Source organism: Nicotiana tabacum, chromosome 12 (genome assembly GCF_000715075.1).
Source record: "Nicotiana tabacum cultivar K326 chromosome 12, ASM71507v2, whole genome shotgun sequence".
Taxonomy (NCBI): domain Eukaryota; kingdom Viridiplantae; phylum Streptophyta; class Magnoliopsida; order Solanales; family Solanaceae; genus Nicotiana; species Nicotiana tabacum.
The window spans coordinates 72707007-72723669 of NC_134091.1; positions in this window are offsets into that span (position 1 = coordinate 72707007).

The following is a 16663-nucleotide window of genomic DNA, read 5'->3' on the forward strand; positions in this document are numbered from 1 at the left end:
ATAACATCATTCCCCTTTTGAAGATTCATCCTCGAATGTTGACTGATGTGCTTATCTGTCTCCTAACCAATAGCTCTTATGAATACTTTAATATTGTCCTTGGGACAGGTCATTCCCCTCTTTAGTACTCTTTCTCATACCATGACCTGTGGTCGGAATTATTCCAATCTTATAACTGTTGCTACCTTTTGTCATGCAGCCTGTACGACTTTGACATTGTATGTGTCCCTATGCGACTCTTCTCTCCTTTTTTCTCCAACTTTTATCCAATCTCTAGGCCTCACTTTGTGAACATATACAGAACTATCACAAGTTGTCCCTTTGGGCATCTATAGGTGTACTAAAGTTATTCGCACAGTACTTTGTCGAACTTAATACTATTGCTATATCTTGTTTCTTAGCCTTGGTTATCGATGTTGTTATTACTTTAGATTATATTGTTGTTGTTACTATTGTTGGTTATTTTTGTTGTTGGGTTTTTGATTACGCTTACTGGTCTTTGGGATGAAGTAAAAACAAGAGAGTTGCTGCCCAATTTTCCGCGAGCTATACAGCTAGCCAAATACGATGGTACGATATTATATGTTGACGACAATATCATTTCACTTGCTATAGATGCAAGAAGTTGTGTTGAGATTGGTTGACGAATAAGGAAGAGATCATACCGGTAAGTTAAGGCCCTTTCTTCTTTCTTTTGGCGTGATCTAAAGTGAAATGAACGTAAACGATACGCTAATTCATAACAGATCTACTCCTAGCAACTAAGGATGTCCATGTTGTTCCTTCCTTATTAAGTTATTCTAAGCATGTATGTATGATGCTTGAATTCTATTGAGGTTCATAATGATGGTATGATGTCCATAACATAAATCGAAGGTGCAACGACCTTTCATCACTCCGAAAGGTTTAGAATGTGATTCCATGAGTCCAACATGTATTATATATATGTATCTATTTTATTCTACCGATCCGCGCTATAGTCGGTCGGGTACGGAACCTATTGTTCAACCACTGATCAGTTGGGTTTTATCGAGCTCCACGTGGTCGGGTACGGTTCTATTGTGCCTGATGATGGCCGGGTACCTTTTTACCGAGCCTATTACGGCTGGGTATGATATGATGATGATGATGCCCACAGAGGAGAATGTTTTTAAAATCTTATGTATATATATGTATCATGCATTTCATATCAGTAGCCCTTAGAGGTACTCAGATGTTACAAGTTGTATCTTCTCTATCTCTCTTTACATTACTATTTTTATTTATGTTTTCCCGCCTCACATACTCGGTACTTTATTCGTACTAATGTCCCATTTGCGTGGGTACGCTGCGTTTCATGCCCGCAGGTCCTAATAGATAGGTTGACGGTCCCCCTAGTAGGCTATCAGCTCAATGGAAGGTGTTGGTCCACTCCACTTGCTCCAAAGTTACCTGTTTGGTCAGTATGCCTTGGACATGTATTGATTGGTATGGGCAGGCACTGTCCCGACCTTTATGATTTTTATGTACTCTTAGAGGCTTGTAGACAGATGTCATGTATATGGGTACTTGTATGGCCTTATCGCCCCATCCTCGGGAAGCTCGAACGGTGCTCAACCGAATGAACCCGGCCGAGCAAGTGTGTTAGATACTTTCTACCCAATTAACCCATGATCAAGAAAAGACGTGATTTCATTAATTATACAATAGGAATCTCATTCACACAATCCTAAATCGTTTCATTAGTCATTGCGCCTTTAAGTCTCAAAATAAACATTTCTTATAGTTCGAGTGGAACAAGTGATCAAACACAACATAACTTGTTTAACATTCCCAACACCCATATACAACCCACATAGTGTCTATAGAGCCTCTAAAGATACAAAGAGAGTGAAGATGGTGCCGGCAACAAGGCCCCGGCTATACCTCAAAAAGTGGCCATAATATAAACAAAAGGTACAATACATGACCCCGGAATGAAATGGGGCTCACCGAGTTCGGTGAGAAGAGGATGCAGCACTATCTGTGATCAATATTGTCTGCTATGTAACCACCTGCATCCATTTAACGATGCAGCACCTCCGACAAAAGGGACGTTAGTACCGTCGAATATCACTAGTATGTAAACCTAAACACCAATTCAATAGAATTAATAATAATACAAGAGGGACAGTCAAGAATCAAATAATATTAAAATAACAAGTTAAAGATCATATACGTTTTCAAGTCAATTTCCATATTATTAGGTTGGGTGACCTTTAGTACCGATATTCCACAATTCCCAATACCTCTGTATTCTTATACGGAGTCCGAGCTCGGCCTGATCGACTAGGCCATCTCATTTGAGACATTACCATAATTTTATTATAATTTCCAGCACAGTACCACCATGTTTGCGGCATGGCATCCGATCACGGCCCGATCGGCTAGGCCATCTCATTTGAGACATCAACCATTTTCACAATTTCATCCACAATACCACCGTGTTCTTATACGGAGTCCGATCTTGGCCCGATCGGCTAGGCCATCTCATTTGAGACATCACCCATATTCAATCAATTATTTCAATTCATATTTCTTTCCCATGCTTTCAATACAATGGCACGAGTGGCCCCAACTATAAAGCTATTCTTGGCGCTAGGCCGTATTTCATAATTCAAGTTCTTTTCCACATTCCAAAATTATTATTATCAACAACAATAAGGCTTCCCATTCAAGATGTTAAATTCACATATGAGCAATTTGGGAGTCTTAGGAACATAGAGGCTTTTGATACAATTTGACATAATAACCTTTATTTTGATCTTGACATGAAGTCTTAACATTGCTAGCACATATTCCACATTTTGAACACATCCTCAAATAACAAGATAACATGATGAATCATTTAGATAAAAGATTGAACTTACATCCTTCAACACAAACACATTAGAAATCGCCAATTCTATAATGATCAAGGGCTTACTCCAATTACAAGAACACTGTGGGGTTCGATTCTAAGAAGAAGAGGGTTTAGCCAACATACCTCAATTGAGCCTCTTAAAACTCTAAGATGTTCCGGACTATTAGAAACTTCAATCTATTTTAGAAATATAACAAAATTGAACCAAAATTAGGAAGATGAACATGGTTTTAACTCATTTGAGCATATTATCAAATACTAGGTGTGCATCAATGTTTTATACCCCTTTTTGTGGAAGATTCCATTATTTTCCAACCCATTCTCTATCATTTTTAGCTCACAATATTCCCACATACTACAAGGATACATGCATGCAAGGTAAGCACTCACATCCCCATTAATTACCTTACTAATGGCCCACTCTAGTTACATTTTGAAATTAAGAGTCTGGTGATAGAATCTTACCTCTTAGGAAGAAGACTTAGGTGCCTCTCTTGATAATTTTCAAGATTTTAAGTGAGAATTGAAGAGCAATGTGATGAAGATAACTTCTCCCTCTAGGACCCTCTCTCTCACTCTAAAAATATCAAAAGATATGACTTAAATGGTTCATGGGATGTGTTTTAACGAAATTGGGTCGGGTTAAAAAACCATAAAAAAATTGAAGCTCCGGAACAGGTTCTGCGGTCGCATATGCGACCGCACAATGATTATGGGGTCCGCATAATGACTGCGAAAATGGGGGGGCAGAATTGGAAAAGAACTAATCTGGTCTGCGTTCACTATGCGGTCCCGCAAGCATGTTCTGCGGTCGCATAATGCACCGCAGAACGGTTTTGCGGTCGCATAGTACACCGCAGAACCCCCTCCAAAAAAACCCCAAGGCGGGATATGCGACAATAATGCGGCCTGTAAAAAGGTTATTCGTTCGCATAATGGCCGCGAAATTGGCATAAAAAATTCCCCAGAAATTTGCCCCACTCTGCGACCACTCTGCGGTCCGCAGAGTAGTTCTGCGGATGCAGAATGGGGCCACAGAAATGCGTACTTCTACCCAACATTTTCCTTCAATTCCCAGCGCACTGTTCAATCCAAAAAATCCGAACAATGGCTCGCAAGCTCGCCGCGAAGAATTTCTACTATTATTAACCTCTACGCCTACTTTGGCATCATAGAAATCCGGGTTTTTAGGAAACGTTTTACGGGGCCTTACAGTAAGTCCTTGTCGGCATATGTTTTGAGTGTACGAATGGTCATGTTGGCATTATAGGCCCATATGTCATATATATAAGATTGTATATCATGTTTGGTCATCCTATGTCGATTATTTATTTATGTTTTATTCTAGTTTTCTCATAACTGCCTTTCTGGATCATTTATGCATGATGATATGATAAGAAAGATATGTTACGTGGGTACTAGGTTGAGTAAGGCACTGGGTGCCCGTCGCATCCCTCTGATTTGGGTCGTGACAAACTTGGTATCAGAGCAGGTCTGTCCTAGGGATGTCTTCAAGATGTGTCTAGTAGAGACTTGTTTATGAGTGTGTTGCTTGCTACACTTATAAATAGGAGGTTGCGGGACATTTAGGATTATTACCTTCCTTTCATATTCTAAATCGTGCAAAAGAGCGGAGTTGTAAGGAACAGAGTCTAATGTATGCGTGGATATAGGTTGTACAAAGATGTCATTACCCAGAAGAGCTACGGCTAGTCTGGATGTTAAGGAATGATCGGGAAGGGGCATGAGACGCACGCCCTCTATTTAGACAGATCCGTCTGAGGACCAGGGTGAGTCACTCCCTCAGATAGCCCCGATTCCACTAGTACTAGAGGAGTTGATTGAGGCTTCAGCATTATTAACTCTGCGAGTTCCACCACTGACCATGTCTATGTAAGAACAACAATACATGTATTGAAGCCGTTGGTATCATCTCAGGATTGGCATCAACCGAGGACCCCTGATAGTGATAGAGCCCTTGAATGGTTAGGAAATTCACAACCTAAGTAGTTCAGAGAGAAAGAACCGTCTATATTTTCATAAGATTATTTTGATGAAGCTATAGGATGGACTAAGAGGGCCAGGACAGCTGATGGTGGTAGGTTATAGCAGATTGGGTTTGCACAGTGACTTGCACGTGATCAGATAAGTAAAGCAATATTAGACAACTAAAGAATGAGGCATGTTAGAGTACGAGAAGTAGAGAGTCGAGGATGTTTTGTTGAAATTACTTCAAAAGAAACGAGAAGTGGAATATTGTGAAAGGTTTGTGCGAAACCAAATAGAGCAATATGAGCGAATAGGGAAGACTATTAAGGGACGTATGTTAAAGTATGGGAGTACAATAAGATTTGTAGGCAAGTGAGCTCTAATGTTATAAAGCAATATGGGGCCCGTTTTCATTAAAAGTGGATTAGTAATTTTAACAGGGATTATTGGAAGTTCAATTTAACCATACAGATCCGAGGTGCTGGTATCGAAGGATGGCTTAGGATGAACTAGAACTAAGGTACTGATTAGAGACTCAAAGGACTCTCACACTAGCTAGCATTGCAGTGATAAAATGAGTGAATTAGCAGAAGAAGTAAAAGGATCGGTAGGAGAAGAACCCTAAAAGAAATTTATAAGAATCTCCTTGACAAGCCACATGAACTAAAGTTAAACTCATCAAAATAAGGCTTGTTAGCAAGAACGTATGGCTCACCACATATATAGACCCCTATAAATTGTCTCAGAGGAAGAAAGGTTACCCATAGGACAATTTTAAGCTACTAGGAATACAGATCTACGGAAGGCATAAAGACGAGTAGGACTTCAAGCGTGAAACATTGAACTAACTTCCTAAGGGGGGAAAACGAGGTGGTAAAGCACTAAGTCAAGAGCATTTTTGTTTAACAACAAAAAGACTGGGGGATTGGGACAGAAAGGCATATAAGAAATTTTAAAGTAACGCACGGGTACAAAGGATATGGAAAAGAGACAATATTGGTTTATAAATAGACGGCAAGAATAGTCAAACACTTTATACATGGGAATGTTAACGTAAAGAATTCGTTAAAGTTGGAAGATATAACTCCAAAGGAAATTGTCGAGATTGAAAGGAGGAAGAAGAACAATCACAAGGAGTTAGAAAGGTACTGACTCTTGAGATTAAAGATACACCATGGTAATGTCTAAATGTTGCAACCATGAGGGATAATCGAGATGACAGCAAGAACAAGGGAGTTAGTATGATATTTCTAGGGAAAAAAATCTAAAGAAGAGAAACCATCAATGTCTAAACAATATAGTCGACATCAAGGATAATATTTAGGATAGACAATAAGGAAAGGACGAAGTAGAAAGAAGTAGTGTGAAGGTAAGCTGTTTCATAGCGTCAGTTTCTTTTATATATCGAGACTTAACCAACGAAGGAATACGTCAAATGTTTACGGTAACAAGAAGATGAAAATCAATAGATGAGGTCCAGAACTACATATACAAGGGATTCAAAATGTGTGGGAATTAATTCAGGGTTGCAAAGAAGGAATATCATAATATAAGCCAAATAAGAAGTTGTTGACAACTAGGGGCGGTGAGAGAAATTAGGATTAATGGAGAACCATAATGGTATATATGTTTCATATAAGACGTCTTAGAACTAGAATAAAAAGATCGGAACAAAGATTGTAATGGATGCGTTTAGTCGTAAGTCACTGGTGGTTTGATAAATGAGCAAGCCCCGAAAGGAAAAAGGTTTGACTAGAGGTCTTCACCAATTAATAGGTTCGGAATATTCTTGGCAGGCTTAGTAATAAAAATATAATGGCCAAATATGGTAGAGTCATCTCTTGTAGATAGGGAAGATTTCCATTTTAAGAAAAGTTAAAAGAAGTATCGGCAAGAGACAACTACAACTTTATGAGTTTATTGAAGGAGGGATTTTTAAATATCATGGCCGATTGTGCACTGGGATAGAAGTTCATTATTCACGCTATTCTATTCATCTCAGAACATCAAAAGTATACAACGATGTCAAAGGATTACATTGGTAGGACGACATGAAGGAAATCATTGTAGGGTTCGTAGCAAAATATTCCAGTTGCTGATCAGACAAAATACATCATCGGGAACCCAATGGATTTACACGAATTAAGTAACCTAATATGGAAAGGAGAAAATATTGGCATAACATTCATTACAAATATAGTAAGTTCGATTCTACATGGACGATTGTGGTTAGTTTTGCAAAAATCGGTTTATTTTTACTGGACAAATTACTAAAGGTTATGTAAAAGGGAAGGGTGCAGAAGGTAGATCGGGTACAAAATGTTTCTTCCTCGATTACGGTTAATAGAGATGCTCAGTTATAGATAGCTTCTAAAATCCCTCTTACGAAAAATGGGTATATAAGATAATTCTAGCAAGTAAAGCGTACAATTCAGATGCTGAAAGACATGTTACAACCTAAGATGCCAAATTTTATGGAAGGATGGGATAATCAATTACTCATTATTGAGTAGTGTAGAACAATAACTATAGTAGTATCTATACATGCGGTAGGATCATAAGAAAATATTTTAAATTGCACGGAGTAACTCCTTATAAAGCATGATACGGAAGGAAATATAGATTCCCCATAAGGCAGTTTGAAAGACAGAATTATTCGACATGATCTAACATATCAAGTTATAGAAAAGTCAGCCTATTTCAAGAGTGTTTGTGCTTAGAAGCGTCATAAATCGAACCCCAAAATGCGATGATGAGACTTAAGAAAATCTAGAGTTAATAATGAGGCCTTCTTGAAAACTTTGCTCATGAAGAGCATAATAACTTAATGGGACATGCTAATCAAGACATATATAAAGCCACGTCCAAACTACCCAAAGAAAGGACTAAAGTGAATTTTTCCTCAAAATTAGGATCCGTTCACCCGGTTATCATGTTTTGATATTGAAGAAATGCATTAAATGATATACAAGTAATAAAGGATCAATATTATGAGAAGATTCTAGTAGCTATAAATGAATCAGGAATCTATGTTGCAGAAGCACATGGGGTTCAAATTACAGAGAACCTATCTTACGAAAAGGTTCTAGTTGTTATTTTAGATCAGCTTGTCCACAAGTTGTGGACCAAGAAAGTAACTTCTGTAAAGATATCATGGAGAATAGGAACGTCAAAGGTAAGAAGTGGAAAACCATAGAAGAGACAAATTTTAAGTACCCTCAATTATTTCAGAGAGGATTCTTGACAACTGCAGCTCGATCACGTGTTTTCTTATCCCATGTTATGCGATTTCGACCAACACTAATTTTATGATGAAATGATATTCAAAATTGAAGTGTTACAACATTTTTAGTAGCAAAATTCTTTGGACACACAGTATGGGATAGTCTTGTTTGTAGAGGAGACTCTATCAAAATTTTCATAAAATCCGTAAGAGCTAGTTTCTCATTTAAGTCTCCTTTACATTCGAGGACGAATGTTCCACAGGGGGAAAGGTGTTACACCCCGTACTTTCAAGTTAGAACTCATCTTAAGTGACTCAATATGAGTCAGAGAATTGAAGGAACTTTACAAATATAATGATGGGTTAAAACAAGATTTAAGGAGTATCGCGAGTGTTGGAAGGTAAAGAAGCTAATCGAATCGAAGAATAAGTTTCGTCGAAAGTCAGCAAGATGGGAATGTTATAACCCGTACTTGTGGTGTGAGACTAGGGTGCTTAAGAAGATAAGAAGGTAATTTTATGATGTATTTTAGTTGTGTGATAGTCCTGTGTTATGTTTTGAAGCCAAGCGAGTTATGAAACAAAAGTCAACAAAAGTTGTTGCAAGTCACGTTCATTATTTTACTGAAACTTTAGGTCTAATGTTATTGAGCTTTTCTCTATATGTACTTGGCCACATATATGGCTTGTGGTGGATGGAAATTATGAGAAATAATTTGATAATGTTATGGCTGCTGCTGTTAAGCTTTTCTAGGTGTTAACTAAGTTTATTTAAGAAGAAAACATGTAACACAAGTGATTGACTAAAAACGTTATGGTGCTAGGCGTATGGGGCTGTTCTGGAAGTCATTTTGTGCATGTTTTAAACTAGAAATCATATAGTACATATAAGTATGATGTTCTGAAGGTTGTGAACTAATTTATGGAATAAGAGTTGGATTCAATTTATGTTTTGTTACTAGTAAAAACGAGCTTGCCGCTCAATATGATTGTTAAGATAATCGGAGAAGCTCGTATTTGGATTATATTGTTGTTGTTGCTATTGTTGGTTATTGTTGGGTTGTTGATTACCCTTAGTGGTCTTTGGGATGTAGTAAAAATAGGGGTGTTGCTGCCCAATTTTTCGTAATCTATATGGCTAGCAAATACTATGGTACGACATTATATGCTAACGACAATATCATTTCACTTGTTATATATGCAGAATGTTGTGTTGAGCCTGGATGAGGGATAAGAAAGAGATCATACATGTATGTTAAGGCACTTTCTTCTTTGTTTTGGCATGATCTAAAGTGAAATAAACGTAAATGGTACGCTATTTCGTAACGGATCTACTCATAGCAACTAAGGATATCCATGTTGTTCCTTCCTTATAAAGTTATTCTAAGCATGATGATGGTCGGGTATGTTTTTACTGAGCCTATTACGGTCTGGTACGATATCATGATGATGATGCCCACAGAGGCGAATGTTTTTAAAACCTTATGTATATATATGTATCATGCATTTCATGTCATTAGCCCTCAGAGGTACTCAGATGTTACATGTTGCATCTTCTTTATCTCTCTTTACATTACTATTCTTATTTATGCTTTCCAGTCTTATATACTCGGTACTTTATTCGTACTGACATTCCTTTAGCTTGTGGACGCTGTGTTTCATGCCCACAGGTCCTGATAGATAGGTTGACGGTCCTCCTATCAGGCTATCAGCTCAGCGGAAGATGTTGGTGCACTCTACTTGCTCAGCAGTTTCCTATTTGGTCGGTATGCCTTGGACATGTATTGATTAGTATGGCGGGGTGTTGTCCCAACCCTTATGATGTTTATGTACTCTTAGAGTCTTGTAGACAGATGTCATGTATATGTATGCTGGTAAGTACTTGTCGGCATATGTTTTGAGTGTACAAATGGTCATGTTGGCCTTATAGGCCCATATGTCACATGTATAGGTTTGTATATCATGTTGGGTCGTCCTATGTCGATTATTTCCTTATGTTTTATTCTGGTTATCTCATAACTGCCTTTCCGGCTCATTTACGCATGATGATATGATAAGAAAGATATTTTATGTGGGTACTCGGTTGAGTAAGGAACTAGGTGCCCGTCGCATCCCTCCGATTTGGGTCGTGACGCTCAAATCGACCTTCAAATCCTCAAACTATAGCTTATGAAGTTTTCACAAATTCCTCCATTTGTTTCAACTCAAAACACTAATTAAATGATAAAAACAATGATGGATTCATGTATAATAGTCAAATTCGAGGTAGAATCACTTACCTCGATCAAATCCTTGAAAGTCTCTCTCAAAATCACACAAAACCGAGATGTCTAACTCAAAATATGGATAATGAAATAAAACCATCGATTTCTCTATTTCTGCCCAGCGATTATCGCTTATACGGCCAATCTGGCGCACCTGCGACTCCACACCTGCAGAAAAGCCATCGCAGACTCGGCCACCACTAAGGCCCAGAGACCTTCGCTCCTGCTGTCCCGCTTCTGCGGACCAAATCTCGCTCTTGCGATCCTGAGGCAGAAGATGAAACTCCACTTTGCAGAGGAAAATCCGCATCTGTGGTCGCGCACCTGCGTGGACTCTGCACCTGTGGTCAAAGCCCACCAATGCCCAAACCACTTCTGCTACCCAATGGCTGCTTCTGCGGTCTCGCACCTGCGGACAAAACCACACAGGTGCGATTACACTAGAAGCTTCAGGCTTCAAGCTTCAACAATTTCCTTAAGTCCAAACCCAATCTGATATGCACCAGAATCATACCCGAGTCCCCCGAGACCCCGTCCAAACATACCAACACATCCCAAACCATGAATCGAACCTACTCAAGGAAAAAAACCACATCAAATAACATATATTCCAACTGACCTATTCCAACTTCTAGAATCGCAATCTGACCCCAATATCAATAAAGTCAACTCTCGGTCAAACTTCTCAATCTTCCAAACCTTCAGCTTTCTAACTTTCGCCAATTCAAACTAAAACGTCCTACGGACCTGCAAATCAATATCCGAACATGCTCCGAAGTCCAAAATCGCCATACAAAGCTATCGAAATCATCAAAACTCCATTCCGGAGTCATCTACACAAAAGTCAAACTCTGGTAAACTCTTTCAACTTTAGCTTCCAACTTTTGGACTAAGTGTCCCATTTCACTCTGAAACTCACCCGAAACCTAAACAAACCACCCCGGCAAGTCACATAACCACAATATAACTTAGAGAAAGCAATAAATAGGGGAACAAGGCTAAAATACTCAAAACGACCAGCCGTGTCGTTACATCCTCCTCCTTTTATAACAAACATTCATCCTCGAACGAGTAAAGAGATATACCGGAAGTGATGTAAGGATGAGGATAACAGCTACGCATATCATGCTCGGTCTCCCAAGTCGCCTCTTTGACTGGTTGATATCTCCACTGAACCTTTACTGAAGCAATGCTCTTTGACCTCAACTTTCAGACTTTCCTGTCCAAAGATGGACACCGACTCCTCAACATAAGACAAATCCTTGTCCGATTGGACAAAGCTAAAATCTAAAATATGGGACGGATCACCATGATACTTCCGCAGCATAGAAACATAGAACAACAGATGAACTACAGAAATACTAGGTGGCAATGCAAGATTCTACGCCACCTCTCCCACTCCCTCAAGGATCTCAAAAGGTCCGATATACCTAGGGCTCAACTTGCCCTTCTTCCAGAACCTCATCATACCCTTCATGGGTGAAACCCGGAGCAAGACTCGCTCTGCAGCCATGAATGCAACATCATGAACCTTCCGATCCGCATAACTCTTGTATCTTGATTGGGTTGTATGAAGCCGATCCTGGATCAACTTGACCCTCTCCAAGGCATCTCGAACCAAATCTGTGCCTAAAACCTTAGCCTCTCCTGACTCAAACTAGCCAACTAGGGAACGACACCGTCTCCCATATCGGGCCTCATAAAGAGCCAATTGAGTACTCGATTGGTAGCTGTTGTTGTAGCAAACTTCGCAAACGGCAAGAACTGATCCCAAGAACCCCCGAAATCCATAACACAAGCACGTAGCATATCCTCCAATATCTAAATGGTGCGCTCGGAGTCTCCGTCCGTCTAGGGGTGGAATGATGCACTCAATGCAACCCGTGTGCCTAACTCACGTTGCATAACTCTCAAGAAGAGTGATGGAAACTGTGTTCCCTGGTCAGAGATGATGGATACTAGCATGCCATGAAGTCGGACAATCTCGTGGATATAGACCTGAGCTAGATGCTATGAAGAATAGGTAGTCACCACCGGAATGAAATGAGCCAACTTGGTCAACCTATTCATAATCACCCACACAACGTCAAATTTCTTTTGAGTCTGTGGGAGCCCAACAACAAAGTCCATGGTAACTCGCTCCCATTTCCACTCACGAATCTCATGTATCTGAAGCAAACCTCCTGGCCTCTGGTGCTTATACTTCACATGTTGACAATTTAGGAACCGGGCTACATACTCCACTATGTCTTTCTTCATTCTCCTCAACCAATAGTGCTGCCTCAAATCCTGATACATCTTAGCGGCACCAGGATGAATGGAGTACTGCGAACTGTGGGCCTCATGAAGAATCACCTCACGTAACCCATCCACATTGGGCACACATAATCGGCCCTGCATCCGTAACACACTGTCATCTCCGATAGAAACCTCATTGGCATCATCGTGCTATAACATGTCCTTAAGGACAAGCAGATGGAGGTCATCATAATGACGTTCTCTGATGCGATCATATAAAGATGACCGAGAAACCACGCAAGCAAGAACCCGACCGGGCTCTGAAATATCCAATCTAACAAACTTGTTGGCCAAATCCTGAACATATAGGGTTAGTGACCTCTCTGCCGCCGGTAGATATGCTAAACCACCCAAGCTCTCCGCCTTTCGACTCAAGGAATCGGCCACCACATTTTCCTTCCCGGGATGACATATAATAGTGATATAATAGTCCTTAAGTAACCCTAACCACCTCCACTACCGCTAATTAAGATCCTTCTGTTTGAATAGGTGTTGGAGACTCAGGTGGTCGGTATGACCTCACAAGGGACACCGTACAAATAGTGCTGCCAGATCTTCAAGGCATGAACAAGATCTGCCAATTAAAAGGTGTGGACAGGATAATTCTACTCATGGGTCTTCAGCTGCCGAGATGCATAGGCAATCACCCTACCGTGTTGCATCAACATCGCTCCAAGGCCAACACGTAACGCATCACAGTACATAGTGTAAGACCCCGAACCCGTAGGCAACACCAACATTGGGGTTGTAGTCAAAGCAGTCTTAAGCTTTTGAAAGCTCTTCTCACACTCCTAGGACCATCTAAAAGGAGCATCCTTCTGGGTCAATCTGGTCATAGATGCAGCAATAGATGAGAAACCCTCTACGAAACGACGGTAATACCCGACCAAACCAAGAGAACCCCATATCTCGGTTGTTGAAGATGGTCAGGGCCAATGCTGCATTACTTCAATCTTCATCGGATCTACTTTGATCCCCTCACTTGACACCACATGACCTAAAAATGCCATCGAATCAAGCAAGAATTCACACTTTGAAAAGTTTGCATATAATTTCTTTTCTTTCAAGGACTGTAGCATAATCCTCAAATGTTGCTCATGATCCTCCCGGCTGCGAGAGTACACCAAGATGTCATTAATAAACACAATGACAAATGAATCATGATATGGCTGAAATACATTGTTCATCATGTGCATGAATGCTGATGGGGCATTGATCAGCCCAAATAACATCAAAAGGAACTCGTAGTGACCACACCGAGTCCTAAAATCGGTCTTCGAGATATCCGGATACTGTATCTTCAGTTGATGATACCCTGACCGCAAATCAATCTTTGAGGAGACTCTGGCACTCTGTAGCTGATCAAATAAGTCATCAATGCGTGACAATGGGTACTTGTTCTTCACTGTAACCTTGTTCAGTTGCCGATAATCAATACACATGTGCATAAAACCATCCTTCTTCTTCATGAACAAACCCGGAGCACCCTATAGTGACATACTAAATCGAATAAAACCCTTATCAAGCAATTCTTTCAACTGCTCCTTTAACTACTTTAACTCCGTCAGGCCATGTGATATGGTGGAATAGAAATGGGCTGAGTGCCGGCAACAAGTCAATACCAAAATTGATATCTCTATCGAGTGGCATGACCGGAAGATTAGCCAGAAATACATTTGGGAAATCTCTCACTACCGGAACTCACTCAATGGTAAGATTATCAACACTGACATCCCTCACAAAGGCTAGGTATGCATAACACCCCTTCTCAACCATCTGTTATGCCTTATGGATGGACACAACCTTACTAGCAACATAATCCAAGGTACCCCTCCACTCCAACCGTGGTAAACCTATCATAGCCAATGTCACTGTCTTGGCATAACAATCAAGAATAGCATGATAGGGCGACAAATAGTCCATGCCCAAGATAAGATCAAAGTCTACCATACTGAGCAACAATAGATCAACTTTGGTCTTAAAACCACCAATAACAACTGAACACGACCGATACACAAGGTCAATAATAATAGAATCTCCCACCAACGTGAACACGTAAATGGGAGAACTCAAAGAATCACGAGATATACCCAAATACGGAGCAAAGTAAGATGATACATAGGAGTAAGTGGAGCCTGGATCAAATAAGACTGATGCATCTCTATGACAAACCAAAATAATACCTGTGATAACTACATATGATGCCACTGCCTTCGTCCTACTTAGAAAAGCATAACATATGTCCTGGCCTCCCCCCTCTAGGGACACCCCTACCAGCCTGACCTCCACCCCTAGCTGGCTGTGCAGGTAGAGCGGCAACTAGAGCAGTAACTATGACCTGAGAAGTCTGGGGACCCTGTGGAATACATGGAGACTGAGTAGTCGGTGGAGGTGCACCCCTCTGTGTCTAGGGCAGTCCCTCACCATGTGATAAGTATCACCACACTCAAAACAAGCTCTCGGAGGACATGGCTGCTGAAACTGGCTCTGGCTTGGTCGGCTGGACAAACCACTGAAAGTACCCCATGCAGGAGGTGTACTAGACTGTGGCAGTGCATAATGAGCAACGTGAGACTTGGAAGTAGCCGGAGTACCACTAGAAGCTGGAAGTGTTGAATAAATTGGACGGCTCACATAGCCTCTACCATGACGGGCTGCAATTGGGTAGGGCACCACTATATCCGCCAGAATCTCGAGGCCTCTTGGCCTCCTTGTCCTCTCTATCTCCAATCTCCATGCGATCTCTACCACTTACTGATATGGGGTATCTGTCTCCAAGTCTCGAGCCATGCTTAATCTAATACCATAGTTGAGCCCCTCCATAAATCGACGGACTCGCTCTCTAAATGTGGAAACCAAGGCAGGTGCATGTCTGGACAACTCGCTGAATCCGACATCATACTTTGACACTGTCATGTTACCCTGGCGCAGCTGCTCAAACTCCGCGCGCCATGCATCACGAAGGCTCTGGGGGACAAACTCTCTCAACAGCATCTCTGAAAACCAAGCCCATACGAGTGAAGCTGCCTCGGCTAGGCTACCCTTCTCGTAGGCCCGCTACCACTAATACACTGGTCCCGACAGCTGCAATGTAGTAAAAGCAACACCACTTGTCTCCACAATACCCATGGTGCGGAGAATATGGTGGTACTTCTCTAGAAAACCCTGTTAATCCTCTGTACCTAGGTTGCTCAAAGTAGGAGGGTGGTACTTCTTGTACCTCTCATGTCTAAGTTGCTCTTCCTCATATGCTGCTGCCCTAACCTCATGCTGAACTGGAATATGGCTGCACTGGTATAACCTCTGAGACCTGATTAACATGGACCTGCTGCTCTAGGGTACGGGCCGCGGGAGTCTAAGCTCCTCCCCCATCCTAAGATGTGGCTGGAGCAAATGGAACCAACCCCGCCTGAGCTAAAGTACCAAACATGTTCAGGAACTGTGTGAGGGTCTACTGAAGTGCAGGGGGGATACAGGCACCTCAGGTGCCTGCTCCCCAACTAGAGCTACGTGTGGCTCCTCTGTCGCAACTCAGGTAGGTGCTCTAGCTGCACCACATGCCCCTCCTCGGCCTGTGCCCTTGCCCCGGCCTCTCGTGACTCTAGCAGGGGTCGGGGGTGTCTGATCGTCGGATATAGCGGTGCATGTCCTCACCATCCGTGAGAGAATAGGAAGACAAAGATTCAGAATTTCGAGGCCAACAAATTTGCACGATAAGGAATCAAAGAAGTGGAGTTTCCTAATAGTTCCCTAGCCTATCGAAGATAAGTACAGGCGTCTCTGTACCAATCCGCAAGACTCTACTAAACCTGCCTATGACTCGTAACACCTATGAACTTAGAGCTCTGATACCAACTTGTCACGACCCGAATCTCCCTCGATAGGAAGTCGTGATGGCACCTAGTCTCTGAGACTAGGTAAGCCTAACACACATGAAGAATTAACAGAAATAATAAAAGAACTGCAATTTAAACCAACCGAATATATTCAAAGAACTCCACAACATAG